Source organism: Triticum aestivum, chromosome 3B, assembly GCF_018294505.1.
Source record: "Triticum aestivum cultivar Chinese Spring chromosome 3B, IWGSC CS RefSeq v2.1, whole genome shotgun sequence".
Classification (NCBI taxonomy): domain Eukaryota; kingdom Viridiplantae; phylum Streptophyta; class Magnoliopsida; order Poales; family Poaceae; genus Triticum; species Triticum aestivum.
The window spans coordinates 845,940,047-845,949,216 of record NC_057801.1 but is presented as its reverse complement, the minus strand read 5'-3'; the positions used below and the strand labels follow the sequence as shown (position 1 = coordinate 845,949,216).

Genomic DNA, 9,170 nt, shown 5'->3' with positions numbered 1-9,170 from the left:
CTCATGCAAAATTATGTACTCCCTCTGTTTCTTTTTACTCTGAATATTAGCTTGTCTCAAGTCAAACTCTTCAATGTTTGAATAACTTTTACATGAAAAAAATAAATACAAAATTGACATCATTAGATCCATTGTGGAATAAATTTCGCATATTATATTAATTTGGTATCGTAGATCTTGATATTTTCCCTATAAATATATTCAAGCTTTACAAATTTTTGGCCTCGGACAAATATAATAAATGGAGTAGAAACAACCGAGGGAGAACATATATGCCTATTAGAAAGTATTTCCCTTTTTTACCGGTAGGCTTTTCCTTGTCTATATGTGCCTCATAGATGCATACCCAAATGGCTAATTTCTCGATGCCTATGTATGCGACCCTTTTTGTGTGTGACCGTTGCTCACTGATTAAAGTCATGAATACCTTTTTTTCTCTTTTAATCTCAACCTTTATAATATTATTTTTTTGAAATTATCTCAACCTTTATATAAGAATCAAGAGATCGTGTATTTTTAAGGCACATCGATTTTGATTATATTTTATTTAGAATTAGTGACATATATTCCTCTTGATATTTAGATTTATGCATCAGTTCTTGCGTTTTTGTTTATAAACATTTAATGGTACGTAGTTTGTAATCATTGCATACTGACGTAATTTTCGAATCTTTTAAATCTCAGCCATTAAAAATTCTTATAAACGGTGTCAAAATTGTAGATTATGTGAATGCATGGGATGGCTCGTTTGTCCCTTATTTTAGTAATAGTATATACAGTAATTAATAAATAGATGTATCCAGCACAGATTGACCTTTGTATTTCATTCATATCGGTGCAATACAGATTACAACCCATTAATGCATGATAAGGAAAGGAAATGACCAAATAAAAATATTGACGAAATATTTAATTTCGTCCACATCCAGGGTAGATGCAGAGCATGTACCAAAGATTGACGCGACGACTTCATTTCAAACAAAACAAAAAATTAACGCGAAGACTTGAGTAGAAGATGCATATGTAAACTAGGCATACGAAACTAGTGTCCATATGCATGCACTGGACTCGGGCTCTGACTGGGTTTGGATCTCAGTACGGGAAGCCGGCGTTGGGTTGATGGAGCCCCTGCTGCACCGTCTCCATCCCGGCAGTGAACTCCGGACGCGGCAGCATCACATCAAGCCATTGATCTATCTCCTTGTCTAGCCCTGCGTCGAACCCCGGCGGCTTAGGCATCGTCATCTGCATCTGCTCCAGATCCATCCCGGCGGCCAACCCCGGCGGCGGAGGCATGTCCTGCACATCCATCCCGGCGGCGACCACGTGAGACGGAGGCAGCGGCGCCATCACCATCTGCTGCATATCCATCCGGGCCTCGAACCCCTGCTCCTGTGGTGGAGGCCCCAGAAACTGGAACTCCATCCCGTCGTTGGCGGTGCCGCTGCTGCTACCGAACTCGAAGGTGTTACCACCGAAGATCTGGGGCGGCGGCGGCGGCGGGGCCACCTCCGCCATGCGGCTCATGTGGGCGTGCATCGCCTCGAGAAGAACCTGGTTGGCGCCATCGGAGACGGCGTCCTTCATCTGCATCAGCGCGGCGAAGAAGGCCGCCATGTCCTCGTCTCCCATGTCGCGCGCCTTGGGGTCGAACCAAGCCGCTATCTGGTCCCCCGCAGAGCGCTCTTTCGCCATGGCCTTGTCCGTGCGCTTGGTCCGCTTCTTCAAGTCGGCCAGCTCCGTGCGCAGCTCGTCGAACTCCTGCTGCAGCTTCTCGAGCTTCTCGTCTTCGCCGGCAGCACCCTCCCCGGCCAGCAAGTGGTCGTCGGCAGCGCCCTCCTCCCTCGCGCCAGCCCCGCAGCCTCCCCCGCCAGGAAGCGTTCCACGACGGAGTCGACGGTGTTAGCGATCGTGTGTACTGCATGTATAGAGGAGTGGGGTTAGTGGTTAGTGCTGCCCTATTCCCACGGCTGGTTCTCGTTTGGTTCAGTTGAGCTGTGTAACTACATATACGTGTAATCTTTGTATCAATGAAATCAAGCGTTGCACAAAACCTTTCTCTCCTACCCTCGCTCTGGTTCTGACATGGTATCAGCCTAAGATCCATAGCTTCCGCTGCCCTCCCAACCTCCCGGCGACCATGAGCTCCTCCTCCCACTCCTCCTCGGCCGGTTCCGACTCCGACGAGGACTTTGGTCTGCCCGTTGCAACCCAAACCATTCCCACCCAAACCATCCAGTCGCTTCGCATCCGTGATCATGTCCTGGTCGTTCTCGACTACGAGAAGGAGAATTACGGGCTGTGGCGCCGCCAATTCCTCGGCGCGCTCGCCAAGTTCGGCCTGCTCGACCACGTCGACGGCTCGCGGGCGCAGGTCTCCTCCGACTGGCATCTCAACGACTTCGCCGTCGTCTCCTGGTACAACGCCACCGTGACGCCCTCGACTCTTGAGATCGTCGAGGAGCGCAACGACACGGCGCGTTCCCTCTGGCGCTCCCTCCAGTCGCTCTTCCGCAGAAACCGCCATGCCCGCGCCACCTACCTTCGCCATGAGTTTCACAGTTTCATGCAAGGCGACCTCTCTGTGGTCGAATACACGTCCAAGCTGAAGCAGATGGCCGATCAGCTCGGCGACCTCGGCCGCCATGTGAAGGAACGCGATCTCGTCGACAACGTTCTGCGCGGCCTCGACGAGCGCCTCCAGCACACGATCCCGCACATGACTCGTGGGCGCCCTCCCTCCTTCGTCAAGCTTCGCTCCTTCCTCCTACTCGAAGAGCAGCGTCTCGCTGGCCAGGCGCGTTCCGCCGCCCGCAACGCCCTCATCGCCCAGGCGCAGGCTTTCCATGCCTCGCGCCCGCCACCACCACCGACGGCGCCGGCCCCTCACTTTCCCGTGGCTCTCCTCGGCGCCGGGTCTCCTGCTCCCGGCCCCTCCGGCAACAGCAGCCGGAAGAAGCGCAAGAAGAACGCGCCTAATGGCGCTGGTTCGTCCACCGGCGGGGCTCCTCACCATGGCGGGGCACCTGGTGGCTCCCATGCCGGCTACCGCGCACCGGCGCCCACCGCTCCGGCCGTGGCCGGCACCTTTCAGGCCTGGTCCGCCCCGGGGCTCCTTGGCGCCCGGCCGCCCGCGCCGGCCCTGCCTCACGCCCTCCAGGCATCGTACTCCGCTCCCGCGCCGTCCGCGCCCCAGTGGGATCAGGCTGCGTTGATCGCGACCCTCAACCAGCTCTCGGTGCAGCCTCCGTCCGCGCCCGGGGGCGAATGGATTCTCGACAGCGGCGTGTCCTCGCACATGGGCTCAGGATCCGGTATACTCTCTTCGCCTCCCCACCCTCCACTCCCTCCACGATCATTGTTGGTGATGGCTCTGCCTTACCAATCACCACTGTGGGTTCTGCTTCCCTTCCCACAAATTCTCGTTCACTTTCCCTTCTTGACATTCTGATTTCTCCTTCCTTAATTAAGAATCTAGGTTCCGTACGTGCATTCACTCGTGATAATTCTGTCTCTGTTGAATTTGACCCGTATGGCTTTTCTATCAAGGATTTGGCCACCAGGACGGTTCTTCTCCGATGTGATTCCTCCGGCGACCTTTACCCGTTTTCGTCCGCCCTCATCACTGCCTCACCGCCACCGTCGCCCCCGATTTGTGGCACCAGCGGCTTGGTCATCCGGGCGTCGCCACCCTCGCCAAGGCATCCTCCTACTACAAGTTTAGTTTCAATAAAAGCCCTTCGACGCACTGCGCTGCTTGTCGGACGGGCAAACACACTAGGCTACCTTTCTCTTCTTCCACTACTAAAACTTCATTTCCCTTTGAGCTCTGTCATTGTGATCTCTGGACAAGTCCTGTACCAAATGTATCCGGCTATTTATATTATTTAATGATCCTTGATGATTTCACACATTATGCCTGGACTTTTCCCATTCATCGGAAATCTGAAGTTCACCGCCTTCTCACTCTCTTCTATGCCTACGTCCGCACCCAATTCTCCCGCCCCATCCTAGCTTTCCAAACGGATAATGGACGTGAGTTCGACAACATTGCGAATCGCTTTCTTCTCGAGTCACATGGCACCCGCTTTCGTCTCTCTTGCCCCTACACGTCCCAACAAAATGGCAAGGCCGAGCGCATTCTTCGTACACTTAATGACGGAGTCCGCACCCTTCTCCATGCCTCCATGCCACCACGCTGGTGGGCCGAAGCCCTATCCACCTCTACATACCTCCTTAACCGGCGCCCGTGCAAACCTCGGCTCCTCACCACCCCGTACGAGCTCCTTCACGGCCACGTCCCAGACTTCCGTCATCTCCGTGTGTTCGGGTGTTTATGTTACCCCAATATCATAGCTATCTCGCCACATAAGCTGGCTGCTCGCTCCGTGGCATGCGTTTTCTTGGGTTATCCCGACGAGCGAAAGGGGTATCGTTGTTACGATCCAACCACCAGGCGCATCCTTTTTTCCCGTCATGTGACGTTTGTAGAGTCTGTTTTTCCGTTCAAAACTCTACCTAATTCCCCTGACGACCAGCTGGATCTAATCTCCGATCCCCCAGCCTCGGATCACGTCGATCACGACCCTCCCCCTGCATGGCCTGCATGCCCTTCTCCCGTATCGCCGCACGCCACGTCTCCCCCTCCCTTCGCGGGTGCGCCCACCCCGCCTCCCGACTCGCCCGCTTTGGGCCAGACACTACACCTCACGGCTCGGATCAACCGATCCCTGGGCCTCCTTCCCCACACACCGGCCCAGCCGCCGGCTCGTCTTCCTCGCCTGTCGCCCCTCCCTGTCATCCGATGATCACGCGAGCTCGTCACGGCATCTTCCAACCTAACCCTCGCTACGCCAACTCCCTCCTCTCCGCCACACCCATCTCCCCCCTGCCCTCCTCTGTACGCGACGCCCTCCGTGATCCCAACTGGCGCGCCGCTATGCAGTCCGAGTTCGACGCCCTAATCTCCAACGCCACCTGGACGCTCGTCCCTCGCCCTCCCAACACAACTGTTGTGACCGGCAAATGGGTGTTTCGGCACAAGATGAACTCGGATGGGTCCCTGGAGCGTTACAAGGCGAGATGGGTTGTCCGCGGGTTTGCTCAACGGCCGGGGATCGACTTCGGCGAAACTTTCTCCCCGGTCGTCAAGCCGGCGACGATCCGCACAGTTCTCACTCTGGCTTGTTCGCGGGGCTGGCCGGTGCACCAGCTCGACATGAAAAATGCCTTCCTCCACGGCATCCTCGCTGAACAGGTCCATTGCTACCAGCCTGCTGGCTTCGTCGACTCGGCACGCCGCGATCATGTTTGTCGCCTCTCGAAGTCCTTATATGGGCTCAAGCAGGCCCCAAGAGCATGGTTCCAGCGGTTCGCCGGCTTCTCCACCACGATCGGCTTCGCCACGTCCCGCTCTGACGCCTCCCTCTTCATCCTACGGCGGGGTAGCAGCATTGCCTATCTCCTGTTGTACGTGGATGATATTGTGCTGGCGGCCCCTTCTTCGGATCTTCTACGCGACATCGTCTCCAAGCTACAACACGAATTTGCTATGAAGGATATGGGGCCTCTTCATTTCTTCCTTGGCATTCAGGTTCGTCGCACGCCGCGTGGATTTTTCCTCAGTCAGTCCAACTATGCCGAAGAACTCCTTCAGCGCGCCGGCATGACTCACTGTCGGCCAGCTTCAACTCCAGTGGACACCCAGCCCAAGCTTGCTGCGGACTCCGGCAGTCCAGTTTCCGACCCATCCGAGTACCGGAGCCTTGCTGGTGGCCTTCAGTATCTCACGATGACACGGCCGGATTTGGCCTATGCCGTCCAGCAAGCTTGTTTACACATGCATAATCCACGGGATTGCCACCTCGCCATCCTCAAGCGGATCCTTCGCTACCTTCGCGGGACAGCTTACCTCGGGTCTTCTTCTACCCGCGTCTCCCTCGACTGACATTGTGGTGTACTCTGATGCGGACTGGGCCGGCTGCCCGGACACGCGCCGTTCTACGTCTGGCTATTGCGTCTACCTCGGCGGCGCCTTGGTCAGTTGGTCGTCGAAGCGACAAGCCACCGTGTCGCGTTCCAGCGCGGAAGCGGAATACCGTGCCGTTGCCAACGCGGTGGCTGATTGTGTTTGGCTGCGGCAACTTCTCGGCGAACTGGGCTGCTCTCTCTCCAAGGCCACTGTTGTGTTCTGTGACAATATCTCAGCTGTGTATATGTCTACCAACCCTGTTCATCATCGGCGGACTAAGCACATTGAGTTGGACATCCACTTTGTCCGCGAAAAGGTGGCTCTCGGCGAGCTTCGTGTTGTTCATGTACCAACTACTCAACAACTAGCCGACGTCATGACTAAAGGTTTGCCAACCAGCTCGTTTCAAGCTTTCAGGTCCAGTCTCTGTGTCTTACCAGCGGACGACGACTCGACTGCGGTGGGGTGTTAGCGATCGTGTGTACTGCATGTATACAGGATCGTCTGTACTGCATGTATAGAGGAGTGGGGTTAGTGGTTAGTGCTGCCCTATTCCCAAGGCTGGTTCTCGTTTGGTTCAGTTGAGCTGTGTAACTACATATACGTGTAATCTTTGTATCAATGAAATCAAGCGTTGCACAAAACCTTTCTCTCCTACCCTCGCTCTGGTTCTGACAGACGGAGGGGTGGCCGAAGGAGAAGGCCCTGCCGCGGGGAGAGAAGGCGAGGGCGGCCACGTGGGCGCCGGTCAGGACCGCCAGATCCGTGGCCTTGCTGAAGAACCCCTGGCGGCGCTTGGAGTAGTAGACGAACCAGGCATCCTCCTGCTCGATCCGGCGGATGACGATCTTCTTCCGGCCGCTGCCGCCTCTCCGGTTGGGCGCCGCCATTGCTCGCTTTCTCGGTGGGAGGACGAGGAGTGGCTGTGGGTGTGGCTACGTCTCGGGGTCGGGGGTTTATATAACAAGCGTCCGGAGAGGAATCCCTTCGCTGGGTGACGTACATTAAAACTCGCGATACGCAATGAGATACGATTGGGTATGCGCTGAGCTGTATACATTAAACTCACGCGTCAAAGGATAACTACGTACACCGTATTATTTAGAAACTATTCCTTCGCACCCAAAAGAAAGCGTTCCCTTTTATTCTCTTTTTTTAATGCGATTTGGTATGCTCTAAGCTGAATCGATCGGGACGTGAAATCAAAATATTGTTGGACGCACAAAAGCAAGTGCTCCTTTTTTTTCTTCTTTGAGGATTTTTTTTTTGAGAATCACCGGGGAGGAGTTCCTCCACCTGAATATATTACTCAAAGTGGCCATAATGCCAGGAGGGTGATCCAGTTTATAAAGAAAACAGGATCGAAAACCTTAACAAATTGACCCCATTTATGAGGAAAACCGGGCCAAAAACCATACAAGCAACAAGTGTTGCAAGAAGAAGAGAAGAATAGGGACGCCGAACAAAAGGCATGACCTAACTAGCAAACTAACAGGATCAAGTAGATGAGGGGTACATCGAGGGATCACAATACCAAGACTCTACAAGCAGCCTAACGCACCGCACCAGCGTGTTCACGGCACAACAGAGGAGCATCCACAATCAACGAGTGCCAAAACTTAACACGAACCTTGGCTGAGAGCTCCGCCGTGAAAGTTCAAGACGATTAGCAAGTTGGGGAGGCGCCATTGCATCGTCATTGAGAAAAGGTGAGCCGATACAATACCAAGAGCCCGAAGCTCGCCTCAACACAACATCCAGCAAGGGAGGGTCTTGAGCATGCATAGCAGCAGGACAGAGACCACATGAAAGACAACCGAAGAGAAACACATGAAGAAGAGCACACCACCATCGGTCCTGGGTAGGACACACCACCACCACCACCAAACAGACCACCCTCAACCACACGCCGCAAACTGAAGCCGTCGTTTGGGTCTCCAAGATGACGCCTCCAAGGAGGTAGTGTTGTCGAGGGCACAACACCGTCATCCGATTCGGCAAGCCCAATCTTAGGTTTTCACCCGGAGACCACAAAACAGAATATTGTATGTGTTGGAGCTCCACAACGGCATATCCTATGAGGAAAACGACATCCATAGACATCGTTGCCACCGACATCAACATAGTTGATGTAGGGTTCTCACCCGGAGTTTGAGCAATCCCTACAACATGACGACAATCGACCACCACCACCATCGAACCCTTCGAAAGACGAAGAAGCACGACAAGCCGCCAGAGCCAACCACACCCTGTGGAGACTACCGACGACCAAACATGAGCACTAGGCACAAGATCCATCAACGGCCAACCGAGCGCAAGCCACCAGACACAGTGCAGGCCACCGTGCCCTGCCAAGCACCATGTCGGCAAGGACTAGAGGAGCACTGCCCGAGGCCAGGAACCACCATGGTCTGGGTTGCAGCCATACATCAGGAGCACCTGCACACCCCATGTGTGCCACTGCGCAACCATCGGAGACCAGAACCGATGTGCCCGCATGCCAATAGATGGCAATGAGGTCAAGATCGGCTGCAGCAGCACCGCCACCAACCCCCATAACCTCCACCAGCACCACTCACCACCACCCTCCTCTGCCCCCAAGCCAGACGACCATGGGCCGATCCAACCGGATTCAGCCAGTCCTGCAAAACGCATCACCACCAAGCCTCCAGATCCACCCCTGATGCAAACCGCCTGGCCCAGAACCATCAGGAGGCGGGGCCATAGGTAGGACACCGCCGCGCGACCCAGGGCGGACCACCGGAGCATGGAGGCCGGCCCCGCGCCCCCGAGGCCGAGCAGAGCTTCGGGCGCCCACACCTCGCTCATGGCAACCCAGATCCACGCTCAGCACCAACCACAAAGCGGCATCCGTCGCGCGACGCGGCCACCGACGCTCGCCGTCCACCTGAGCAGAGGCCGCTGCGCCAGATCCGCATGAACGCCAGCCGTGAGATGGGGTGGGGGAGCTGCCGCCGGCGGCGTGGTAGGGTTGCCCCCGAGTCGCCAGAGGAGGCGACCTTCTTTGAGAATTAAAAGCAAGCGTTCCTCCGTCCGGAATTACTTGTCATGGACAAGGATGTATCTACACGTATTTTAGTTCTAGATACATCCTTTCCGATTACTAATTCTCCAATTACTAATTTCATTCTTGTCTGGGTGAACACTTTCAAATATATTAAAAGAGTATTGCATTATC

General features: G+C 54.9%; 1 pseudogene; it reads right to left on the bottom strand.

Annotated features, from left to right (window-relative positions):
• Positions 1-1,079: 1,079 nt before the first annotated feature.
• On the bottom strand, positions 1,080-6,861 carry LOC123067074 (agamous-like MADS-box protein AGL28; annotated as a pseudogene).
• Between the last annotated feature and the right edge of the window lie 2,309 nt (positions 6,862-9,170).